General features: G+C 48.3%; 1 long non-coding RNA gene across 2 annotated transcripts; it reads left to right on the top strand.

Moving 5' to 3' along the window:
- Positions 1–2,111: 2,111 nt before the first annotated feature.
- Positions 2,112–17,908, top strand: LOC106009406 (uncharacterized). 2 transcript variants are annotated; one of them, XR_002394940.2, is made up of 4 exons: positions 2,112–2,543; positions 2,639–2,702; positions 4,145–6,882; positions 6,989–17,908. It is a non-coding gene; the product is annotated as an uncharacterized LOC106009406 (long non-coding RNA). The 2 variants fall into 2 exon arrangements; XR_001183464.3 differs by having other exon boundaries at positions 2,135–2,543; positions 4,145–17,907.
- The last annotated feature ends 8,977 nt before the right edge of the window (positions 17,909–26,885 follow it).

Genomic DNA, 26,885 nt, shown 5'->3' with positions numbered 1-26,885 from the left:
TGGTGCCCCCACCAGCCCCAGCAGGCCCCTCCCTAGGGCACCGGAAATGCTTTTCCTAGCAGATTCTTCACGAGATGCTAGCGTCACAGGTGCAGCACAGGAGGCTCTGGTTTCTGGGTCTCCTCACTCCTCACCCTCCCCTGGTGGGGCCGCGCAGGCCCCCTGAGAACACCTGACCCCACCGCCTACCCTTTCATGGTTCCCAAATCACACGGCCCCTTGCACCTATGACCACAAAGCCTGGCAGTGATCAGGACCCGCACCCCAAACACTTCCTGTGTGCCACATGCTCTGTTGGGCATGTCACACACCTAGTCTCGGCAAACGTCTGCCCTGCTCAGCAGCTGAATGAACTGAACATTTCTCAGTCCCTGTATGGACGAGGGAGGAATTCTATGCTGATTTTCTTGCTGCAGAGAACCCAGGCCCGGTGACGTTGGCCCATCTACATCTCCTGTTGGGAAGTGGTGGAGCCAAACCTCCCCAGCGTGCCCTGTGACTCCTCCCGATGTCTGCTGATCCCCCAGCTGGCAGAGCTGTGCAGGGAGATGCCCCGGGCGCAAGCTGATGCTCTGGCAGCTTCCCAGGAGTCGACAGGGAGCAGCACTTACCAGATGCCCTTCAAGACACTGTCACTGCCAGGGTGGCCCTGACATCTGCTCTCCGGCTGATTCGCACCTCCTGGGGCTGTTACCGTCTCTGGCCCCTTGGCAGCAATTGAGATTTCAGACTGCAGGAAGCACAGCCAGTGGCTGCCGTTAGCACTGCCCACGCTCCATGGACGCTCTCCCCGGCGCCTGTGGCAAGGGTGCACTCTGCCGCCCTGGGTGTGGCAAGCTCGACCTTGAAAGCCTCTGAACCTCACTGGCCCTGTGAAGAAGGTGATGCCAAGGAGGACAGTGGCATGGCCAAGCCCACGTGATGAATCTGGAGGAACAGAACATGATTTCCCAGCTCTCTTGCATGCAGCAGCTCAAGGGTCACAGTTCAGGGGTGACAGTTCCACCAGCCTCATGCTGCTGAACTGGGGGACAGCAGAATCCTCCAGGAAGCGTGCTAACCATTGAGCCTCCCACGTTCACTTGTGGAAATTGTGACTCAGTCACTCTTGCAGAGCCTGAGAACCCACATTTTGAAAATGTCACATCCCATGGTTAGAAGGAGGCCCATACATCAGCCCAGGGGAAGCTGGAACCCCGGTGCCTCCTTCTGGGAACCCCACGCTGCCGCCTTCGTGGCTACTTCCCTCCCTGATGGCGTCCTTGGCCCTCGGGCAGAACCCGAAGTGTCCAGGAGTCAGCAGGGCTCCTCGGACTTCCTCGGCCACTTGCCATCTGCCAGGCACTCTGTAGCCTCCAGGGAAATAGGGCAGAGAAAAGCTGGCCCTTGTCTACCGGGAAAGGAAAGTGTACAGCAACAATTCTCAGCGTACCGCCTGGAGAATCCCAGCATGGGTTTCTGGCTCTGAGAAATGCCACGCCCACACTGTGAGCTGCCCGGGAAGAAGCCTGCGGGACAAAAAGCTGCCGTGTGGCCGACAGTCACTGACCCCCCAGGGCTCCCGCCAGCCCGGCTGTGTACCCAGACACCGAGATTGCAGCTGGGCGCTGGCTACGCTGGGAGAGACCTCGAACCGGAGGTGTCAGTAGCCACGAGTGGACTCCTGGCCCACAGAGGCTGGGAGACGATGAGCATTTGCCACACTGTTGGATTTGGGGTTCAACTGTTACAGGGCACAGATGACTCTGGCGGTGGAGCTACCTCAGGGATATGCAGGAAAGGAGGGGAAACAGACTTGGGTGCTGCCGTGGATGATCTTGAACAGGAAACTGGCCTTTGGGAGACAAGAGGCGATGGGGCCCAGAGTGTGAGAAGAGGGATCTGCTGCAGGCAGAAGCAAAGTTCATCGGCAGAGTGAGAGCGCAGAGTCCTTGGAGAAATGCACCCTGAGTCCAAGGCCGTGGCTCAGAGGGAAGGCAGTGGGAGTCTGAGGCGTCTCCCTCCTGCCACATTTGGCTGCAGGGGTCTGGACTTGAGCAGGCAGCTCTGCATCCCACGGTGTCAGCTTACTACGGAAGAATGACAGGGCTGAAGAGGACAGGGGCGGGGGACGTTCAGAGGCCACTGCCATAATGATTGGCTGCAGACAGCCACACGTGAGGATCACTAAACCGGAAGTCCCAGTGGGGACAAAGGATTGGGGAAGCCAGAGTGGTGAAAGCAGTGGATGCAAGAAATCAAGACTGGAGGTGGGCTGCGGCTACCGGGTGAAGCCACAGGACAGAGTGACCGAGGGAGGAGGATCATGGGAGGAAAGAGCCTCCAGGAACTGAAACGCAGCGCCCGGGTGGCAGGAGGCGTCACCCACAAAGCTTCCGGTAGATCTGCTCAGCCCAGCTTCAGCATAGAGGTTGTCAGTATTGAGCCTGGAAGCAGAGGGGTGGCAGGAACAAACGAATAGGGGAGCAAACAAGCTATTCGTGAACATTGGTGTTTTATCAGTGAGCCACTTTTAAAATCAAGAGCCAGAGTAGGAAAAGCATGTAAGTAGTCTTAACCACGGCAATACTGGCTTTGCGCATGCGGCCTGGCACTGTTCTAATCGCTGTGTGTACATGAACTCACTTGACCCCCACAGCACACCTGGGAGGTAGAGACTGCAGCAGGTCCCATCTTACAGAGGAGGAAACCCACACGGAACGGTAAGCAATTTGCGTAAAACCGCGTTGCTGATAGATGGAAGAGCTGGGCTTTGAACTCTAGAGTTTAGTTCTGGAGTCTCCACTTTTTAAAAAAAAAGCAAAAGAAAAAAAGATTTTCTCTTATTCTGCAGGCTGCCTCTTTACTGATAGTTTCTTAAACTGCAGAAACTTTAATTTGATGTGGCTCTTTTTTTTACTCTTGCTGTTATTTCCAGGTTCAGGAAATCGTTGCCTGTACCTATGGCTTCAAGTGTCTCTGCTCCATTTTCCTTACACAGTTTAGAAGTTCCAGGTCTTCTCCCTAGGTCTCTGACCCATTTTGAATTGAGTTTTGTACAAGATGAGAGATAGGGGTCTAGTTCCAGTCTCATACCTGCAGATTCAATCTGCTACTTAGAAGACCCTAGAAACTCCACCAGAAGACTTAGACCTGATAAACAAAGTCAGAAAAGTAATGTGTTACAAAATCAATATGCAAAAATGGATAGCTTTTCTATATACCAATAATGAACCCACTGAGAAAGAAATTAGGAAAACAATTCCCTAGATCCGCTAGAAGAATCATGATATCCAGTGTCAAAATACACCACAAAGCCATAGTAATCAAAACAGCATGGAGTCTTTCCTTCCACACAACTGTCCTGTTTCCCTCCTCTCCTGACACTTCCCTCTCCTCTGCCAAGTTCCAGGCATTATGGTCAGGGCCACGCACCTTGGCATTTGGTTACATTTTGCCTTGAATTAATCATCTGTGCCTACTTTTGTGTAGTCTTGCTTCTACAACAAGAGCTAAAATACAGCTCCCTGGCCTCACTCCTATTACAATGTGTGCATACACACCCTCACACATGTGCACACTCACACATCCCCTGCCAAGCTCCATGCCGAGCGCCCTTGCCGTGAACGTGGCCTGGGGCAGTGCAGACAGGGACTCTGTTGGGCGGCGGCCTAGCTCTGCAGCCCCACACTGGCTGTGTGATCTCAGGCAGGCACCTCGCTTTGCTGAGTCCTAATTTCCCAGTCTTAAAGTGGGGATTCTCATAGCTTCTTCTTGCAGAGCAGGAAATGAGGCCTAAGCCTGGCATCTCCTCCGCACATGCTCCTTACACCGGCATCAGCAGCATCTTAACTCCATCATTCCCGTCAGTTCGGGCGTCCTCACCCTCCAGCCACCACCTGCCTTGCACTGCGGTGAACATGTTAAGCTATTTCTCGCCTCTCTGCCTTCGCTTTCTCTCCATTCTTTTTCTGAATCATTTTTTCCCTTTGATTCGCGTCTGTGGCTAGATGTCACCCTTCAAGAAGGCCTTGCCTGATTCTCTTACCCTCACACACGTGTGCACACACACATTTCGCTCTACCACCTATTTTCTGCATAGCACGCTCCATTATTGGAAATTATTGCTATATATGTGTACCATTTATTTCTCTCTCCTTCCCAGAACTTAGGCTCCAGGAGGGTGAGAACCTATATCCCTCTCACGGTGATGACCTATTTAGTGCCAGGCCCAAGAAAACACCCGCTGAATCTGTGCCGGCTGAGTGCTGAATGTGTAGCCATGACTGCTAGTGACAAAGGCCACGTGAGCTGTGTGTCAGCCCGGGCAGGGCACTGCACTGTGGCCTTGGCAGGAACCGTTTCACTTAATCTTCACACACGGCCCACAATGCAGTGCTGCTGTACTCAGATGTAACCGAGATGCCCTCGAAACTGGACAGGTCAGTGCTGCCCTCAAGGTCACCCAGAGGGTGAGTCCAGCCAGTGGCCCAGGGAGCCTGCAGTCCCCGGCTGTGCATCTCAGGTAAAGGACATCCCCTGCCATCCTGGCCAGCACTGTCCCACCCACGCTCCCCCTGGCTGCCACCCCTGGCTCTCAGGCAGGCTGCCTGGGCCCCCAGGGAAGTCCTGGACAGGACCCAGGTCTGCTCCTGGAAGGGAGCCCCAGCAAGGCAGGAGCATCCGTCCCTGCTGGCTAAGCCTTGCCCGCTGGCATTGCCACACGGCAGAGACTGACTCGAGGAGTGGCCACCAGGTGCAGAGGTCGCTGAGCCAGAGGTCTGAACCACCTCTGCATCCTCCCAGCCCAGGCCTGCTGGGCCCTCGCTTCCGGCTGCTTCGGAACACCTGGTAAGAGGACGACCTGCTTCCCTACCCTTCCTCTCGACACCCAGGGCCCTGAGCGCCAGGCCCTTCCTGCCCTGTCCTTCCGCTCCTCCCACCACTCTCCACCTGTACCTCACCTTCCCCCTTCCCCTTAATCGTCTCATTTACAAAGGGAAAGTCTTTGGGGGAGGTGGATGCTTCAGGCATCTCAAAGTACCCCAGGGCTGCAGAAAGCTGTCAGCCCCTTCCCAGCAGGGTCACGTGGCCAGATCACTTCCCAGGGCTTCTGGAGAGTATGCCATCAGAGGCCCCCCGTGCCCTGCCCCAGGGACAGGAACCACATGGCCCTGTGGGCCAATGCGAGGGCTCAGGTTTCCTCTTAATTTCCTGTGCATTTAGTGATCATGGCTTAACTCGGTGATGAATGATTCCCTGATCCAGTGCACACCACGAGGGGGTTCTCCAGGCTTAGCAGGGGGACCCCCAGGCCATCCCTCTCTTCCTATCTCCTGTCCTACAAGGGGTCCGCATCCTACTCTGAAGGGGGCAGCTTGCTGCCCTTCCCACGGTGTCTTCTCCTCATGCCCCCGCCTTTCCTGCTTTTACTTAAAAAGTCTCTCTTTGAGCCAAAGTCCTTTCAAGAGAACTTCTTGTAACAAATATCCTACATTAACATACCACGTTAAAGCCTTTCTTTAAAAAAAATCTTCTCATTACAAAATAATACATGCTCATTATAAAAATACGGAAAATGCAGGAACATTTTTAAAAGAAGCTTTAAATCATCCATCGTCTCACACTCCTGAGAAAACCGTGGCTAATATGCAGCTGATTTGTGTGTCTATGTGTACCTCTGTGCATCACTAATGCCCCACGCTGATTGAATGGAGGCGCACACCAGATGCAGTGAGTCCATGTAGAGCTCATGACTTCCACGACGTGCTCTCCCCATTTCTTCTCCCCCTGAGCACCCCCATAAACGGAAGAGCAGATCTGCATGCTTTGGGACTGGCACAGGGAAGCCAAGGTCCAGAGAAGCAGTGATTTTTCCCAAGGTCATGCATTTTTCTTGTACAACTGGGATTGGAGCCTAAGTCTCTTGGGCCATGGCCAAGTGTTCTTTCCACTGGACTGAGAGAAAATCGTCCCCAGCACCATCAGGAGAAGAGTCCTAGGTACAAGTGCCAAATTATAACATGTAGAATCAGTTTCTAGGGTTTACATTACCCGAGTCCAAAGAGAGGAATGTTGAAATGCCTTCTTGAAGCAAATTTGTAAATGTATCGTGGTCACTGAGGGAGCGAGAGTTCCCCCTCTTGCCTTGAACTTGGACTGTCATCCTTGCTGACCCTCTAGTTTATTCAGAGTTTCAAGTTGCAAATTGAAATATAACTTACTCCTACTTCATGCAGAAGGTTAATTTATTCAAAGGTATCAGGTACATCACAAAATCTCCAGAAGGACCAAAGAACCAACTTTGGTAACCACATAGGAACAACCAAACCTAGGGCGATTGTCAAATATTTGGCAGCCATACGATGCAGGCTCCAACTAAGAAGAATAGCAGAAGGCAATAGATGACCTCTACAGCAGTACTGGGGCATCATAGCTGAGTATCAGCTCTGCCTGAATCTCACCTTGGACACAGTCCATTAGGGAGATTGCATTAGTCAGGTTCTTCTGTGATAATGCCAAACAACAAATTTTCTCAACAGCATTTTCTTTTCTGTTCATGGGTCAGTTGTGTTTCAGGTAATCTCAGCTGGGCTCAGCTGAGCTTTGTTGGGTCCAGGTCCAGAGATTGGGTCTGTTTCAAGTGTCTTGATTTCAGGACCCAGGCTGAAGGGACAGTGGGTACATGGAGCAGGTTCTTCTCATGATGAGGGGGAGGCTCAAGGGGGCTGATGGAAACTCACCATGCTTTCTAAAGCCTTTCCCGAGACAGACCGGAGATGCCGTCCCTTCCAGCTGAAGTCCATGGCCCAAAACAAGTCCTATGGCCAAGCTCAAAGTCAGTGGTCCTGGAGAGTAGCTTGTCTGCTGTTACAGGAGCATCACACAGTCACATTGCAAAAGGTGTGGTTCTATTAAGGGGGAACCTCTGCCTACTGCCCTCATAAATGGAGGGATTTGCCGCCGTCTTCATCAGAGTAGATTCGTCTCTGCTTGTTGGTTTCACTAGATTCCAGTTCATCACTCAGGGTACAGCCACCCATTGAGTGTCCAGGCTTCCAAGAAGTCTGGAGAAGAAAGTTTCTGGCTTCTCCCAAGGATGGGGTGGAAAAGTGACCTCACGGCAAGGCAGTTGATTCATGAAGTGGGGAATCCATCAAGTATTCTTCTCTGGGAGGAATACTTGGCCAAAGGAAGAACAACCAAGGTACTGGGTGGAAAGAAGGGCAAATGTCCACTGCACCCTCAGGAAGCAGACCTGCCTATCTGACTGCACTGTCCATTCTGATGTATGCATGACAAAGAAATTAATGCCTATCCATTAGTTACAATGAATACAATTTTGGTCACAGTAACAGTTTAAATCTAAAAGTCTCAAGTGGTCAGAGGTGGGGCTTTTTGGAAGATGATTGGATCATGGGGACACTGTACTCATCCCTTAGATTCGTTCACTGGTGACTCCAGGGCTGAATCTACTGTGAGGACGTGGAGCCTGGTTGGAGGTAGTCACTGGTGGCGTGACCTGGAAAGGTGTATGGTCCCAGCTCCTCCCTTCTTCCTCTGTTTCCTGGCTGCCTTGGGTTGAGCAGCTTTTCTCCACCAGGCCTTTCCACCATGCTGTTTTTTACCTTGAAGCCAGATTACCATGGACTGAACCATCTGAAACCGTGAGCCACATACAGTCATTCCTCCTTTAGGTTGTGCATATCAGTTATTTTGTCCTAGAAATGAAAAAGTGACTAATTCAGTCACTATAAAAAACAATTGAATCAATATCCCAGCAAAATGGAGACTTTCCCAGTCTTTCATTGGTGGGAAAGTAGATAAGAGTATGGGTTAGAGATAGGCATCACTAGGCTATGAATCTGAGTCTGTAACTTTGGGCATAGTATCCTCCTGATCCTCAGTATTTTCACTTGTTAAGTGGAGTTATACTATATACTTTATAAGGCTTCTGTATGACTTAATTTTTTATATAGGATATAAAGCACTTAGAATGGTAGTTGGCATTTAACTGCTCAAATAAAGGACATGTACTGCTATTATTTGGGAAGAGTCTGGACCTTGGTTACAAACATAGATCTCATGTATGTAATAGCCAAAGGGCATATTCAACAAATTTTTATTCTGTAACTCAAATAGTTATTAATTTCTATTGTGTAGAAGATATTCCCCTAGGTGATGTGGGAAATAAAAAGACAAATAAAAACAACTCTGCACCCAAGTGTCTTATGATTTAGTAGAAATAATAAAAAGAAACAACTAATGAATCCATGGCAGAAGAAAACAAGTGTCAAAAAAAGAAAGAATGTAGGCAAAATGTTGGGATCGAAAAGAAACTGCATCTAAACCAGAATTACCAGATCAGAATACCAGCCATCTGGTTAAACTTTATTTTCAGATGAACAACAAATTTTTTTAGCATAAGTATGTCTTATGAAATATTCAGGGCATACTTACCTTAAAAATTATTCCCAGTGTATCTGAAATTCAAATTTCACTAGGCATTTTATATTTGTTTGCTAAATCTGGCAGTGCTGAACTTGGGAGGATCAGTGGAGACTTCTCGAAGGAAATGGCATTTGAACTGTGCCTCCAGGAAAATGAATAGGATTTCAATGGGTGGATTATTTAAGATCATTCCAGGCTGAGAAGCCAAGAAAGAGGAAGGATGAGAGGTTGAAATGTCTAGAATACCTCGGTATAGATGTAACAATTTTGCAGTTCACCTAACTGGCCACCATCTTGGTGGATCTAGCCTAGTTGAGCCTTGGGGCAAAAAATAATGTGCAGCCATGTTGCAATATTAAAAAACTAAGATCTGGGGTCCTCAGTACTGTGTCCACCTAGCAGAGGATAATGCCCTGAATTCTGGAAGTACAATTAATTGGGAAGTAGAGAACCTAAAGGAGGGTGTCGTGTTGGAATAGTAACATTCTGAGACTAGGATTCACTACCCAGATCTTTCTTTGCAAGATGATTATAAACACACTGCTGGGAGGTTCAGCTTGCAAGGACCCTAATCTGCCTGTCACCCACAGGGATGGGCCCCAGGCAGCCTAGTGTGCTCTATGAGGCGTGTGTCACTGTACCCAAAGGCATCGGGACAAGTGTGGGTTAGTCACTTAGGCTGAGTCAGTCAGAATCCACCTCCTGGGCATCTGGAATTGGAACGAGAAGATTCTAGTCAATGCTGAATCAGCCTCCTGCGAAGGTGATTTATAGTTATTAGTAATTGCTGACTATTAAAGCAAAACTTTATCCCCCAGTGGCTTCATGATCTCCCCTCAGTGAGTGGGAGGAGAGAGCCAGGAAGCATTTGATGATCGAAAGTCGGGAAGGTCTTCTGGGCACTAAAGACTGGTATGGTTTTATCCTGGAGATATGCAAACAGGCAGATGACTTCTTTTTGTTCTTCATTAATTATTCCTCGGCCACAGTCAGAGCTGGCCTGGGTGCCAGGGGGCAAGGCAGGTGCTGGTTGCCGTCTGCTCTCTGAATCACTCGCTGGCCCCCTGCTCTGTTTATTCTCGGGAACAGCAGTAGAGACGTGTCCTGGTCTCCAGGAGTTCCCTGCTCTGGGGCTGGCTCTGTGTGAGCGCTGCTGTCCGCATTGTTGATGTGGAGGCAGAGACCGTGCGGGGCGTACACGGTGAGCCTGCCCCCAGCACTGCACTCCAGCTCTGGCTGACACGGCGTGCCTTGCCTTGGGGTTCCTGTTCAGGGAACTTGAATTTAATGGGACTCTTCTTGGGCTTGGATTGATTTGGTCCTGGTCCTTTGGGATTTCCAGAGAAAAGGATTCAACAGACTTAGCAGTGAGTTCTCTCGGATGAAATGAAAATGAGTGGGTTACAACATCTTGCATTCATGAATCAGGAAGAAGGATGCTAAGGAGTGAAAGCCAAAGGACGGTTTCCTAACCTTTCTGCCTCGATGTGGGCCTGAGCCCTCTCGGCTTCGGGCTCACTGTGAAGGGAGGATGCCTTGATCCGGACACAGGAAAAGGCCATGAAGAAAGGATCCCCTTGTTTCCTGGGGCAGGGAGCAGAGGACCGCATGTGGGGGACGTGAGGCCTTCCCCTGACATTCCCCGGCATCCCACTGAAACCGGAGCCCCCTTCAAAAGCCCTCAGCAAGGACCTCTTCCAAGATCACTTACGCCAGGCTGGGAGGACGTAACCAGTCGGCGACTCACCCGAGCAGCTGGACAAAGACGATTTTCGCAGCTGGAGCCTGGAAGACTGAGTCACCCGGCACTGGCCCCCCGACTCAGAATGGTGCATTGGGTGCTGAGAGGTTCTGAGCACTCAGCTTGCCCGAAATTCAGTTCGCACCTAGTTGGTAAAACCCGAGAGTGGATTTGTGCCTAAAAAGGTAAAATATCTTCTTGGTAACGACAGTGATCCCTGTTGTAGGGAAATAGCCCCAGGTCTGTGAAGCTAAGTCATCTTTCATCCCTGTCCATGTTTCATGTCTTGGTGGGATGACAGGGATTTTTAATGCTTCTTATTTTGTGTTTGAGATTAATCTGATGCTCCATTTCTCACAGAGGGCTCTGGGGAACAGTAGTCATTTTCCATGTTGTAAAGCTTTCCCTCATTCTTTATCCCACTCAAAGGCAGCTATTCTAAATTCTGAGGTCTTCTGAACCTCACAGCAACCCTGGGACAATTATGGGTGTCTTTTTAGAAAAAGGTGTTGTCAATTGACTCCAGGAGCACCAGAGAAACAATCTTATCGTGGGAGGTTAGATTCCTTCCAAGGGCCTTAGAGTGTTTTATGATGTGATCATAAACCCTGTACTTAATCAACTATCCCTTACACTCCTGAACATTAGACAGTAAGGCCTTCTCTCTCACCAATAAATCACCAAAATGGGACCATGCAGAAATGAATCCCATACATTTTCTGAGGAGAGGAATTCACAAGGAAAGGGCTGGAGAAACTCCCAGGAGGGAGAGAACCCTAGGATACAAGAGGTAGCAGCCCCAGCTCAGGAACTTACTTCTAAGGCGTGAGTTGGCCGTTGGCTGTCACAGGATCATCGGGATCCAGACTGAAGACAGAGCTCTCTGGGTTGGTTCACACGCCAGCTCCCCAACTCACGAAGTACACGAACTGAGCCCTCCTCTGCCTCAGTTTCCTCATCTATAAAGTGAGGAGAACAGCAGCATCGTGCTAATAGAGTCTGTGTGGAGTTAAATGAGACACTGACATTAGCAGCAGGCTCTAACATGGAGCACTCTGGGTCTTCCCACCTGAAGCAATTCGATACAGAAACAGTGACACAGGAGGTGCCAGAGATGAGAAGCCACGCAGATGCCAAGGACAGCTCGAAGACTAGAAATGGAGGGAAGGTGGCGGGGCTGGAAGCCACATTGGATCTGAGGGGGACATGGGGTGCGTGGAGAGGGGGCAGAAATACTTTGGCTTCTCTTCAAATCTTGTCTTTCTGCCTCCCACCAGAGCCTCTGATGGCAGAGCCTTCCCTGGGAGTTACAAGGTGAAGGAGCCCCCAGAACGGAGACCCTTGAAATACAGAACAGCAAAGTGTGTGTGTGGGGGGCTCCAGGATGGATCTGAGTGCAGACAGGCCAGGAACCAGCAGACACAGAGTGTCCTGAGGCCTTCTCATGAGCTAGACCCTGTCCTAGTACTTGACTTGGATTAATTCATTTAACCTCTTGGATACACCCAATAAATGTTACATCTATTGCTGAAGTAATTACTGCACAATCCCAAGAAAATAATGGCATGCAAGTGCATCCCTCACACTGAAATAGACTGAGGAGAAGAACTCTGCCTCACTGATCTGAAAGTCCCTGGAACACTGCATGTACCACGCCCTTGGTGGTCATCCAAGTCCTATTTAAGCTAAACGGAGTCAGAAAAGCCAGGCTACATAAAGAACCAGATCCCACTCTTGCTGAGTAAAGCACTGGGCCTGGCTCTCTCTCTCTTGAGGCTTTGGATCCTGAGCCATCATCTGGATGTCCATTGTGACTCCAAGGCCCACGCTGGAAGGACCATGTGACCAGGCCACAGGGAGGGAGGGAGATGCCCCAGGAGCTCTCATGCCTGGCCCAGACTTGGGAGTGATGAGGCTTTGAGGGGCCCTGGCCACTGTAAGGGGACTGCATTTCACCCTGGAGACAGGGAGAGGCTGGGGTGGGCATCGTGCCGAGATTCGAGGCTCAGGAAGATCATCCTGGCAGCCAAGCTGTGCAGACAGGAGCAGGAGCTCAGGTTGGAGGTGGTGGAGAATCCACAGCAGTCGTCCAGGGAAAAATGCTAAGAGATGGAATGAACACAACAGAGGCAAAGAAGAGAGAGCAGACTGGCAAAACCAGGACGTACAGGACAGACCTCGGTCGGCAGTTGGATGTGGGGGGAGCGAGTATAGCTCAGAATGGTCCAGTCTGTGATGGGAGTGAATGAAGCGGAGCACTAGGGGGAAAGGCAGTGGCTGGGCTTGGACAGGCCAAGTCCCAGCTGCTTCGGGGTAGCCCGAGCGGGTCGGTCCTGCAGGTTGAGAGAGGAGAAGTCTGACGCTCCGGGGAAAGGCCAAGGCTGGAGGTCTGAACATGTCCGTGTCACCCTGTCCCCCCGGGTTCCACCAGGCAAGTCCGGTTTGCCTTGCACATGGAGGCCCTGTAAATGCTTGAGGGCAGCCACGGAGCTTCAGTTCCACCCCACTGAGCTGCATCCTCGCTCACGCAGGGGCAAGCAAGCAAAGCGGCTGCTCCACGTGTGGCCCGTGGTCCCACAGCCTCACCAGGAGAGGTGAGGAAGACAGACCTAGCCAGGCTCCAGGGCCCTCACTGTACCAGCCAGCCCCCTCGGAGTTGCCTCCAATTTGTCTGCACTCCTTCTAGGCATCCCCAGGAGGAAGAAGAAGATTCGGGAGTGGTCTGGTCAGCCCAGGTAAACTGGACCAGTTAATTCCAGATGCCTTATGTTTATAGCCACTGCCTTCAGATAGCAGAGTCAGTGGCATCCAGTGGCTAAGAGCTGAGCTGGGGAGCTAACGCCTACCTTCCTTCCAGGGTGCTTCAGTGTGGACACAGTTTGTCCCGTGTGGCCTGTGGAGGTGCAGGGGAATTCAGTCATGGCGGATCTGCTCTCACACAGCATGGTTTTGGGGGAGCAGGTCGGGTCCAGCAGGAGTGGATTTGTCCCCAGAGAGCCAGCTGTTACAAACAGGGGGGCCAGACTCTCCCCAGTCTCTTGCTTCCAGCTGCCATAATCGGGGATCAATCACATGTCTTCATAAATTACCCAGCCCCGGCATTTTGTTACAGTGACACAAACGCACTAATAGTACAGGGAGTGAGCTTCCTTTGACCTACAGCACTCAGGACAGGACCTGGGGCATTTATTTATTTATGTATTCACTGGCCGTGATCAGTGGTAAGACCTCAGAATGACGGATTTCACAAGATCGCAGCAGTTCAGAGGTCAGGAAGGTGCAGAGACACCTGAGCTGGAGAGGTGGAGTTGGCCCTGGCTCCAAAGCCCGGTGCCCGGGACGTCTGTGTCTTCCCCTCCCTCGGGCTGTGGAAATGGTGACCCCACCGTGCACTGCTGAACCCTCACGGTGGCACCCAGTGGGGCTGCCTCTCGTGCCCACAGCAGCAGACCCGGAGGGGAAAGGGCACCCTCTTGCAGCACAGATTCTTCCTGCCATTCAGTTTTGCTTCAGGACAGTAATGATTTCTACAGTTTAGGGCACATGTAGTGTTAATTAGGCAAGAAATAATTCAAATTTTTAAAAAGTTATTGGTGCCAGGATTTTGCCAGGAACCTGGTGCCTGAGTGCCTTTGTGTCTCTACCTTTTCCTGTGAGCTTTGGCAAAATGGCTAAGCAGTCATCATCTCTCTGGGCTGGTGGTGGCTGAGGTTTTGTTGCTTGTTTTTGACTTGCCGAGCTGCCACCAGGTGCAGGATGTGTGGCCTGGGACAGTGCAGCCAACATGAATGACAGGATCGTGGATCCAGGTCTCTAGCATTTGACTGAGCTTCTCTTGGAAACACCCACTCTGAGAAACTCAGCAGTGCCTGCGGACTTAGGGGATGGTCTTTGGTGTGAGGTGAGGGTCAGGTTCCTTGGGCGATCTCAGCTTCCCTAAGCTCTGGCTCCCTTCATGCAGGCTCGTAATCGGATCCACCTGACCAAGGTGCTGTGCAAATTCCGTGATATAAAGTGCACACACACTGGACCCTCGGCCTGAATAGTTCACCCTCTGCATAAAAGTTCAGTAGTTGCTTCTGAGGGACAGCATGGCCTTTTGGTTCAGAGCACAGATACTTGAGCCAGAAAGACCTGATTTCACGTCTTCTCCTGTTCCCAAATTGTGTGGACCTGGTTCCCACACTATATTTATTTTTACTGATTGATTGATTGATTGATTGGTACCAGGGATTGAACTCCGGTCCTTGCACTTTCGAGGCAGGGGCCAGAACCTCTGAGCTAAATCCCTGCCCCCCCCCCCCCATATTGAAAAAACAGGACTAATCCACTTCCTCCATCTCCGGTTGTAAAGACAAGACAGCAGGAGTCAGGCAGACCACAATGACTTGTTCCACACAGGTGTGATCATTAGTGCCGCTCCCTACGTCTTTCTGGCTCTCCTCCTTTAGCCACGGAATAGGACTATCCTTTGTAGGTGGGCCCTGCACACTGCTTTGGCCAATGAAATGTGGACGGAAATGACATCCACCCCCAGGTAGAAGTCTGAAGAGCCAGTGTGTCATCTCCACACGTCATGAATGAGCCTCTGCCCACCTGGACCACGAGGGTCTGCAGAGTGGAGGCTGCAGGAGACCCCAGTGGAAGGCAGAGTAAGTGGGGGGAACTTTCACTGTGCTAAAGGCCCTGGAATCCTGGGTCATTTGTTCCTGCTGCAGGGCCTCGTCCAGCCGCCCAGTGCACGTGGTGCTCAGTGGCCTCCCAAGTGATTTTCTGCTCTGATTATTATAATCTCTGTCTTTGCACGGCTTGCAACTCAGGGAGAGCATGAGCAAGACTTGAGAAAATGAAGAGTTACAGAATAAGGCTTTACTGTGAGGAATGGTAAATAAGTAAACAATTTCAATAGAGTATATATTCTAGAAAGCAGGGAAGAGAAAGAAACCACAGCCCACAATAGTTAGAAAAGGTTTAGTTTTATATTAAACCCAAAATGACTGAGACTTCAATTTTTGTTCTATCTAAAGAAAAAGAAATTTAGTTCCTGATATGTCTTGTCACATAGCATAGATCTTCAGTTCTTGGGCAGAATCTTGAATTGAATGTTTAAGCAATTACATCAACCAGCGCCTCCCGAGTGTTACCTGTTTTCATTAAATCTCAATTTCCAAGACAGATGTCTTTTCTCTGGGCTTTTCATTAAGGGGTACACTCCACGGCTAGGAGGTAAATCACAGCTGCCCTTTCTTACTACAGGTGTCCTCCTCGCTCCTGCCCTGGGCTCCGGCCTGCTGCCCAGCTCAATGGGGCCCAGGAGGTCAGGACAGTAGACTGCAATGGGAAGGGTGCACCTGGGATGCTGTGACAGGACCAGCGGTCCCAGCACAGAAACCCAAAGACCAGGCGGGAGCCACTGGTGCCCCAGCCTCAGAGCACAGCCTGCCCCGGGCCTGGTGGGACAGGCGCACCCACTGTGGGAGACACAGAGTGTGTGGCCAGACTTCTACCCTGCTGCTGCCCTGGGCTGCCCCAGCTGCCTGTCCCCAGAGGACCTGAGGACGGAAGTGGGGAGGAGGAGCAGCAGCTCCCATGGGAGCCTGAACTTTGGATTGATAAGCAAGGTAAACTGAGAGCTTCTTGGGGGGATGGAAAGCCTAGGGCAAGATGAGAACAGTACTGTTTTTTCACTTGAATAAAACTTCATTCCACCCTCTATTTACTCGCAACCATATATAGCAAGGTGCAATGATTGTATCACCCACATTTGAGCAAACATTAAAAAAATTAACCCATGGGCAAGGAGGCTCTTCCTTTGTGGGACCCTAAAAGCATTCTAGTGCAATGGCTTTTAAATTTTAAATGAACAGTGGCGTCACACAGAGGGCCTGTGACGATGCTGATTCCTGGGCCCATGCCCCGAATTTCTGATGTCAGGGTCTGGGGTTGGGGCTTAGAAGCTGCCTGGGGTTCTCAGCTGATGCCAGAGAACACACTTTGAGAACCCCTGCACAAACTCATCCTAGTCCACTGTTCACCTGCTCCATTCCATAGTGAGCCTGGTCAGGTGAGCACCATGTAACACAGCTGCCGCTGTGGTGCTGTCATTGACATCATCACCTCCGCTTTCTTCTTCGTCTTCATCGTCATGGTCTCCATCGGTGACCCTGCCTGGTGTCCCTTAGCCAAGCACTGTACCCAGAGCTGGCTCCTGCAGATCTCACTTCATCCTCACGCATCCGGTCGTCCCACTTTCCAGGTGGCCAGACTGGAGCCCCGAAGTCGAGGGACTGGTTCGAAGTGATGGGGGCCCTAAGTGGCTGGGCATCCCTGGGCAGCCCGGGGTCTGCTCTTTGTGTGAACAGCACCCCTTCTAAAGGGGTAATCGAGGAGGCTGCAGAGACCCAGGGCTGACGGAACAAACCCAAGCCCTGAATACTCAGAACTTGTCGGTGGCCCTTACACCATCCAGACACCAGCCCTTCTGAGGCACCTGCGTCCAATCACTCTCCTTTCCAAGTCCAGGGGTCTCTCTCACTCCTGTCGGGGGCTGGGCCACCTCCGTTCTCTGGTCACTTTCCCAACCAGCCCCTGGCAAGCAGAGGGCGGAGGCGGGGGGCTTGTGTGAGCATCTAAGTAAATTGAATTTTGCTAAACACAACACCATCTCCTCTAGAGAAATCGCATCACTGTTTGTGAGCAGAAGCAGCTGTCAGCAATTATGTTTTAAATAGTAGGGTTTATTCTCCAATTTGATGTGCACAGTATATAAATCACTCGTACTGAGCAGCAAGTGCAGGAGTGAGCCTGAGCATGAGGAGAGCTTGTGCAGGGCCACCTTCTGCAGTCTGGACTCCACCCGTGGACGTGCTCGCCCCACAAGCTGATCTGGGTGTGAGTGGGGCCCCGGCTGTCCTCCCTGACTTCTCTCCATAAGGATTTCCAACTTCACACCAGACCCAGCAGGACCACCCCGCCTTCTGAGTCCATCGGATCCTGATATTGCACTGCTGCTCTCCGGGCCGACTTGCCCAGTTGCCAGGGTTACTCATGAAACCAGTGGAGACTTCACTGGCCCTTTGCCCTGGCACCTCCTCCCCCCCTGGGGCACAGGGGCACCTTCCAGCTGGTGGACCCGAATCCCAGTGCCTGGAAGCAGAGGTGGGGGGCCCAGGACAGAGCCCAGGAGCCGGAAGGGAGGAATCAGGATCCACAGAGATGGAGCCACCGATGGGCTACAGATGTGCAGGGTGCGGTCCTGGGCTTCCCAGCAGAGCCTTTCACCCTGAGACCGAACTGACAAACACACACTTGGTTTTCTCTCACTCGCAGCATCTCCGTCTTTCCCTTCCATACACACAATGGCTTTCCCACTTTCCTGGTTATAAAGGAATACATGATCATGGCAAACGGAAAAAGGAAAAAATGCAAAAAAGAATGAGTCAGAAAATAACAATGCCATCATATGTTACATGTTACTCATCTATTGATTTTTCATGTAGTTTTCACTATTTCACTTGATCTTAGCCAAAAGGCCGAGAAGCGATAGTTTTCACTATTTCAGAAATATTCAGATATTTATGTATTTCATCCAAATATCTTTTTATAGATCTATGTAATGTTCAAAGTTAAGCTGCATCATACTGTTTGTCCTGTTTTATAGCCTTTCTTTCCCACTGCATAATAAATTGTGTATCCCTTTGCAAGTTGATCAATATATAGTTACATCATTATTCCTGGTGGTACACTACATGGTTGTCTTAGTTCGTTTCTCATTGTTGAGACACAATACCCGGTGCCTACACCTGTGAGGATGAGAAGTTTATTTTGGCTCACAGTATGTAGAGGTTTCAGTCCATAGGGGCTGGCTCCGAGGTAGGGTGGCCTGGCAGAAGAGAAATAGTCCATGGCAGGCAGGGCAGTGGGAAGCACAGAGGGATCAAGGGAGAAGGAGGGAGACAGACTCTTCCAGGCCATCCCCTGTGACCACCTCCTCCGACCAGCCTCCACCTCCCAATCTCACATTTAGCTTTGGACTCATCAGTGGACTGGTCCATTGATGAGTATCATACACGTGATCCAGTCACCTCCTAAAAGCCCCACCTGTGAGTGCATGAGGCTTTGGGGGGACATCTAGATATAAACGCTACACTGGCAGACTGCTCTCATTTACTTAGCCAGTTCCCTGATGAACTCAGCGCTGGTCTAGTGTCCTTGACCCTACCCATGACAGTGTCAGCAAAGCGACACACAGCAGTGGTCTCCTGCCACTGACATTTGGGGCTTCCCTTTCTCCCCATGTTGAGGCTCTTACATGGTTTTGAGCCTCTCCGTTTTAGAAGCTCCTGTGGGTGGAACCATATCCCCTGTTCTGAAACTCCTACATCCTGTGCTTCAGGACAGGCAGATGGCCACACAGAGGAGGGGACTGGCTCTGAAATCACCCCTCTCCCCAGGCCCCCCCACGCCCCCATCCCCTCCTCCCTCCCTCTGTGGGTTCTGACCTATTCGCCATCCGCCCCTCTTCTTGCATCCTCAAGGTTACTTCAGCTAACTTGAATTCTAGAATTCATCCTCTTTTTCTATTAATCTTTCCCTTTTTCCCCTCCATACAACACACACCCAGCCCACGTATCACGTTCCCTCACGTGCACAGCATGGTCCTGTAACAGGGACCTGTGCACAGAAGCCAGGGTCTTCTGCATGTCTTCCTCCTTGGAGAAGCAAACCAGCCCTCAAAGACCGTGGACAGACAGCTGCCCATCAGACACCATGCTCCGGAGGAGCCGCTGTGCTCAGACTCTGGGGCTCACAGAGTTCCTCCAGACCCTCCAGCAGTGAGGAAACGCAGAGAAAGCAATCTACACAGCCCTGGGTGCTCAGGTGCCATGCGTGTCGGCACAGAGTGGTTCCTGATGCACGAAGTAACTTTCTACATCACTGAGACTAAAGCCTGGCCAGAGGGGTCCTGGAGTGTGGAAGGGTTTATAGGAAGCCTGGAAATGACTAGGAGTCTGTTTGTTTTGAGAGCGTCTATCAGTTTTCAAATGAGAATCATTGTGTTTTATCTGGGCAGAAAGATTTATCTAGGTTTTGGTTTGCCTCACCTTTAATAATTTTCTAAGGGAAACATGGGAGCTTTTGGGTTTTCCTGGGAGCATTGTTTATATCCTTGCCTCCAAAAGGGGAGGGGCACAGGAGACCCTATTGGGGACAGGAGCTCCTGTACGGCAGGGGAGGTAAAGCCAGGGTACCCCGGTAAAAGCAGACACCAGGTTCCAGTTCCACCTCTGCTCCTAACTCCTGGAGTGGCCCAGGCAGCTCAGTCTCTTTGAACTCTGTTTATCTGTCTGCACAGGCAGAAAATCTTTTCTAGCTCCAAATTTCTATGTGAATAATGACTTTGCTTTAGGGAGCAGAGAGAAGAAATTTTTTAAAAAGAACTTGCCAAAAGCAAGAGACTATGTCTAAGGCAGATATAAACCAAATGGGAAAAGATCAGTGTGTCCCCTTGCTGAGAAAATACTGGTTCACAACAAAGCTCAGGATCAGAAAGAATGGAACATTCTGGGGCCAGCAGATAGAGTCTGCTTGTCGTTTCCCAGGACAATTTCCCCCCTTTTCTTTAAGGAATACCCCTCTCCCCACCCAAGCACATCACGTGTGAACGGGGCCTGCACCCTCCCAGCCAGAGCCATCATCTCTCAGCATCCCTTGCAGGCCTTGTGAATGTGAACTGACCCTGGGGTCCCGGCATAGCAAGGACTCGGTGTGATCAAAAGGTACAATGAATGTTTAGACTAAAAATTCATCACCCTGAAAGACACATTGCCATTAGTCTCTCTCAACATACACTCCTCGCTTCAGACCCACTTCCCCACGGTTCTTGGCCCTTTCTGAAGCAGCTCTGGAGTTCCCTTTTCTGAGGGTCTTTAGTTGTGCTGTTGTGGCTGGCTCCACGTCCTGAATGGATTCAAAGTGTTTAGGGCAATTTCTGTGCAATAAAAACATAAGGCTGCATCCTCATCCACCTCATTCACCAGGTCTGGAACCGTGAGACCTCCTACTCTTCCCCAAAGTCAAAATGACCAGGAAAGGTCAACATTTTGGACAAGGTAAACAGAGCAAGAAGGAGTATTCTGAGGGAGATTAACGGCCATTTGTCTCTTACTGGAGTCACATTTTAAACAATGTAACATTCACTGTATTTATGGTAATGCTGCATGTGTGAGTGCATCACTTCCTTACATTTTCACGTCCTTGGGTTTCTCTTCTGCTTCCCAGCAGCCGATCACGGCGACGCCCGGTGCACTCCAGAAAGGGCTGTATGTGAGGGGTGCAGCCTTCCTGCTGCATGGACCACTCAACTCCGGGCGTTCACAGGAGAGAGGAAACTGTCCCCGCGTCGCCTAGGGAAGGCTGTCGCGTGTGTGGTCTCTGTGTCACAGTACAGCGACTTCAGCTGACCAGCGGGGAGGTCTCGGCAGAGCCCCAGGAAGTCCGGAAGTAACCGGTGCCGCCCTCCAGCGGAAATAAGCACCACGGGGATTCTGCTGAGACAAAAAGAACCTGAGAGACAGGGATTTGGGTCCTGCTGCGTTGCTTACCGAGTCTTGCGATCCCGAACAACTCATCTTCCAGTGTCCGGTTTCCACCCGTAAAAGGTTATCTTCTTTAGGATCATTGTGAAATGCGAGGTCTAGTGGGCAAAGTGCCTGTGGCCTCATAGATGGTAGTTGCGGTTATTGTCCGAAAGACACCGCAGTAAAAGCCGATTCAAGGAGGACTCAAGAGGGCCCGGAAGGAGAAGAGGCATTTTATTATTGGGGGGAATAGCTCTTAGCTTTGGGGTTGTCAGCTTTCCCCAGGTGCCACCCTGTGTGACAGAGAAGGCAGTTAGGGAAATGACAAAGCCGGAGAGACCCGGAAGAGGAAATACTTCCACGTGAAGGAGTGATTTTCTGGTGCTGGGACCGGGAGACATTGCTTCCCAGTGCTGGAGCCCGAAGGAATCGGGCCCAAAGGGCTGTAAATCGTAGGTCCGAAGGAGCCGCCCCTTTGTGAACACGGAGGGAGAACTCACAGCAGCAGCCCGCACCGCGCCTCGCACCTCGAAAGCCAGAGCCCAGGGCCCTGTCTGCCCGCCCGCTTCAGCTTCCATCTCCACCCCGACTGCTTTTTCTCACTTGCTCTAATTTACGTTTTCTTGTGGTATTTTACGAGGATCAATAAGACTCTTGATTTTTTTTCTTGGAACAAAGAATGAGCGAAAGGATAGGTGGATAAATGAGGAAATAATAGTAGAATCTTCGGGTAGGAAAGGATTTTATAAGCAATATAATTTAAGGCATTTCCTTGGCAATGTCCTTCAGAGACAGTCAGTCCAGTTGCCTGATCTAGGTATTTGTCATGATTAGAAGGCCCCATTCAATAAAACAGTCAACCTCAACTTTTACTAGAATATTGTGTCACAGAGAGCGACTATCTTCTTCCTTATAGGAACTTACATTATTATCTATAGCAGGGGGCAAACCTATGGCAGTGCTGTGGGCTGTTTGCTGTCACTGAAGGTGCTAAAAGGCTCACCACCACTGACCTATGGCGGAGGAGATAATACGAGAGACAATTCAAATACACAGTGACTGTGTAAATTCTGAAAATTTATTACACTTAAAGACATCGGTATTAATCCTCCTCCAAATCCTCCCCCTCACTTTGAACACACTTATCCCATCTTGCCACTTTCTGAAGCAGTTGTGCAAGTTCTCTTTCACAAGTATCTTTACAAGGTGTGATCAAAAATGTGGTGAATGCTGCTGTCACATGCTGTCTAAAGGAAGGCTTGTAAAAATGTTACAGTGTATCCTCAACACTGGTTCATCAGGTCTGGGCGGTGCCCACAGCCCAACTGACCAGGAAAGGTAAACATTTTGAATGAATTCAGGACAATGAAGCAACCACGACAATGCTACTAAAGATACTCAGGAAGGAGGACTCCAGAACTGCTCCAGAGAGGGGCAGGAACGATGGGATGAGTGTGTTCAAAATGAGAGGGAGGACTCTGAGGGAAACTAATAGCAACGGGTCTTTTATGTAATAAACATTCACTGTACTTTCCATCATACCATGTATTTTTAATAAGAATAAAGGCCACAGAAGGGAGGCAAGGGAATAAGAACAAAGCAGAATGGTGTTAGTTCTGATTCTCAGTGAGCCACATTAGCTCCAAGCAATCTCTTTACTATTTTCTAAATACAAATCACCTATGTTTGGGATTCTGTCAGTACTCAATGCAAGATTTATCCAGTTCCATATTATAAATAAGAAGTGAGGCATACAGCCAGGAAGTGAAAGACAACCCACAGAATGGGAGAGAATGTTTTCAAATTATACATCTGATAAGGAACTGACATCTAGACCGTACAAAGAACTGTACAGCTTAATAATAAAAAGATGAATAATCCAATTTTAAGGATAAACAAAGGATCTGAGTAGACACATTTCTGTGAAGATAAAGCCCATAGGCACATGAAAAGATGTTCGATATCATCAGCCATCAGGAAAATGCAAATCAAAACAACAATGAGATACCACTTCAGTCCCAGTAGCATAACTATAATAAAGAGACAGCCAATAAATATTGGCCAAGATGTTGAAAAAGGGGAAGTCTCATACACTGCTGAGAGATCATAAAATTATGCAGCTGCTTTGCAAGCAGTCTAAGGTTAAACACAGAATTATCGTATCATGCAGCAATTGCATTTCTAGGTGTATACTCAAGAGAAATGAGAATGTCCATCCACAAAAAGTTCTTGCATAGTAATGTTCACAGTAGCATTATTCATAATACTGAAACCAACATGAATATTCATCAGCTGCTGAATGGATAGATACAATGAGCTTTATCTATACGATGAAATACTTTTCACACTCTGCAACCTGGATGAAACTTGAGTACTTGAAGCTAAGTGTAAGAAGCCAGTCAAAAAAAGACCAGATTCTATCTCTATGAAATGCCCAGAATAGAAAAACACAGAAATAGAAAGACGGATTAGGGGCTGCCTAGAGCTTGGGGCAGGGTGGGGCACAGGGCATTGGGAAAAATAGAGCACATGCTGATGGGCAGAGTTTCATCTGGGGTGATGAAAATGCAAGACTGGTTGTGGAGAGGGTTGCTCAATTTGGGAGAATACAAAAAGCCACTGTATCCTGTATTTTAATCAGGTGAGTTGTATGGTAGGGGAATTATATCTCAATAAAGATATTATCTTTTTAAAAATTCTTTTATTGGTACATTTTAGGTATACAACACATTTACATTGATCATTGGGTGTTTGTACCTGTACACGATGTATCTTGGTTCTCACTTTTTCCCCATTCCCTGTGCGCCCTTCACCCCCTCCACCTTCCCCTATTTACATAGACTTGGTTTCCATTTTTTTCTTTTCTCATAATTTTTCCTTTCCCTTTTTCCCTTTGTCCTTCCCTTCCCACCACCCCTACACTTTGGATCTTTTCCTATTTCAAATTATCAATTATTCATTTTAATCATTTTAATCCTTACACTTTCAGTTTCTCACACTAGTGAAACTATTCAGTATTTACACATGTGTGTCCTATTTATTTCACTTAAGAGTATGGCCTCAATATGCATCCATTTAGCTATAAATGTCTCCAGTTTCTCATTCTTTATGGCTGAGTAGTACTTCATTTTATTAAAAAAAAAACAAAAAAAAAAAACCACATCTTCTTTACCCAGTCTCCTGTTGATAGGCACTTGGGCTGTTTCCAAGCTTTAGCTATTACAAACTGTGCTGCTATAAACATGGGTGCACATACATCTCTGTGGTATGATTCTTTTAATTCTTTTGGGAAGATATCCTGCAGAAGAATAGCTGGGTCAAATGGGACTGCCAGTCCTAGTTCTTTGAGGCATCTCCATACTGATTTCCACAGTGGTTGCACCAGTCTGCACTCCCACCAGCAGTGGAGAAGGGTTCCTTTGTTCCCATACCCCCTCCAGCATTTGTCATTGGTTGATTTCTTGATAACAGCCATTCTTTCTGGCATGAGATGGAATCTCAGCATTGTTTTAATTTGCATCTCTTGAATGACCAGTGATGCTGAACATTTTTTCATATATTTATTTGCCATTTATTTCTTCATCTGAAAAGTATGAATTCATCTCAGATGCCCATTTTTGGGTTGGATCTTTAAATTGGGGGGGTAATTTTTTTCAGTTCTTTATATATTCTAGATATCAGTCTTTTGTTTGAGGAACAGCTGGCAAAGATTTTTTCCCACTCTGTGAGTTGTCTCTTTACTCTTTTGGTGATTTCTTTTGCTGTGCAAAAGCTTGTTATTAAGATGAGATCCCAGTTGTTGATTCTTTGTAATATTTCCAGTGTGATCTGGATTTTGTTCATAAAGTCTTTGCCTATACCTGTCTTCAAGAGTTTCACCTATTCTCTCTTCCAGCAGATTTACTGTTTCTGTTTTAATTTTTAGATCTTTGCTCCATTTTGATTTTAGGGGACTTGTTTTAGACTTCAGCATGTGGAAAGCCAGTTTTTCCAGGACCATTTATTGAAGAGGCTATCTTTCTTCCAGTAAAGGTGTTTGGCCTCTTTGTCAAAGATAAGGTGGCTGAGTGTGTTGGGAGTTATTTGTGCATCTTCTGTTATGTTCCATTGATCCTCAGGTCTGTTTATAGCAGCACAGTTTGTAATAGCTAAATCCTGGAAACAACCCAAATCCCCATTAACTAATGAATGGATAAAGAAGATGTGGTTTTTTTATACAATGGAGTACTACTCAGCCATAAAGGATAGACTTGAGACATTTGTTGCTAAGTGGATGCACCTAAAGACCATACTCTTAAGTGAAATAAATTGGACACACATGTGTAAATATCACATTGTTTCTCTGGTGTGAGAAACTGAAAATGTAAATAAGGACCAAAACATATAATCGATATCGTGAAATAGGAAGAAAATGTTCAAATGGGAAGGGACTCGAGGGAGGGGGGAGAGGCAAAGGAAGAAAGGGAAAAGAAAAAAACGAGAAAAGAAAGATAAAATGGAAATAAAGCTTTTGTAAATAAGAAGGGGAAGAGGGGTAGAAGGGAGGGGAGGGGAATGGGAAAAATATGAATAAAGATATATCATGTACAGGTACAAATTCCATGCAATGAAGGTGATCATTATGTGTATCTAAAGTGTACCAATTAAGTTAATGATTAAAAAAATAAAATCTAGAGCAGGAAGGTGTGAAGTATGCAATGAAAAGGGCTAACTATATTTTATGGCAAAGATTAATAATCAAACTGATTGGTCCTCATGTGAATGATAGAGACCAGCAACAGTGAACCTTTGAGACCGAGCACCAAACTGCAGCCCCAAACCCACTTATTTATCACAAAGCCCTGCACTGCAATTAAACCTGAACACTGAGGTTTGAGTTTAGAAAAAACAACTCCTACATTAGCATCTTTTTTCTTAAAAGAAACACAACACACGCGCGCACACACACGAATAACCCACATGTCATAGGTTGGCGACCGCTGGCCAAGAAGATAGGTTTCTAGGGGTCTGAAGAAATAAGATACCTAAATGAACTGGGGGGACACATATATGGTTTTGTTTCTAATTGAATATATTTGATTAAACTTGAAGTGGCCTCTAAGGGAAAAAAAAAGAAGTGAGAGAGTTTAAAACAAACAAAAACTCACCTAGATTATAAAATATCTCATCCTTTCACTGTCTTTCCCATGTATAAAACCAGGAAAGTCATATACAAACTTACACCAGGAGTTACCTTTCAATGGCAGGATAATGGATGCAAGTTATGTTCCTCCATGCATCTGAATTTTCTGTATTTCCTACAATGCACAAGTTTTATGTTGTAAAGACAAAACAAATTCATGGCTTCATCCCCTTGGTTCTGTGGACTTTGAATGGCTTTTCCATCTTCCCTTCCAGTTTCCTTCAGAGGAAATGCTGCCGTGCTTCTGTCCTTCCTGGAGTCTCAGGACACTGAGAAGCCATTTCCTCGACACTCTCAGATATTAAATCTGGATCAGAACCAGCCTGCCATCGCTGTGGCTTCATGCGGAGTTGAGGTTTGGCCCCATCATCAGAGGTCAGCAGGCAGTGGATGACATATTCAGAATGCTGAAAGAACACACTGTCAAAAATACTGCATCCAGCAAAGGTATCATTCAAAATTGAAATCAAAATAATGTTATTTGCAGATAAACAAAAATGGAGTGATTGTTGCCAGAATATTTGCCTTATGGGAAACAAACAAACAAAAAGTTCTTCTGGCAGGAGAAAATGATGAGAGAGAATTTCAATGGACATAAAGAGATAAATGTTAGATATATAGCAAATACAAAAGCCTGCATGAACATGTTTTGCTCTTCTATCTCTTAATTTCTTCAAAAGACATCATATTATCTAAATCTATAATTACAGCACTGTGTTGCTTTCTAGTATCTATAGATATAATACATATGACAATAATAGGACAAAGAAGGGTGAATAAAATGAAGACAGCAAGCTTACTATACTTTATTTAAATTAAGCCAGGAATTGCTTTACATAAAAAGAGATAAGATATGTACTGTAATTCTGAAGGCAGAATTACTTAGTTAACAACTAAGAATAGGAATCATTGGGCCAGGGATTTAGCTCAGTGGTTCTGGCACCTGCCTCGT

This window comes from Heterocephalus glaber, unplaced genomic scaffold (genome assembly GCF_053883595.1).
Source record: "Heterocephalus glaber isolate CG9 unplaced genomic scaffold, H.glaber_assembly_v1.0 deba00001572, whole genome shotgun sequence".
Classification (NCBI taxonomy): domain Eukaryota; kingdom Metazoa; phylum Chordata; class Mammalia; order Rodentia; family Bathyergidae; genus Heterocephalus; species Heterocephalus glaber.
This window is presented reverse-complemented; position numbering and strand designations above follow the sequence as displayed.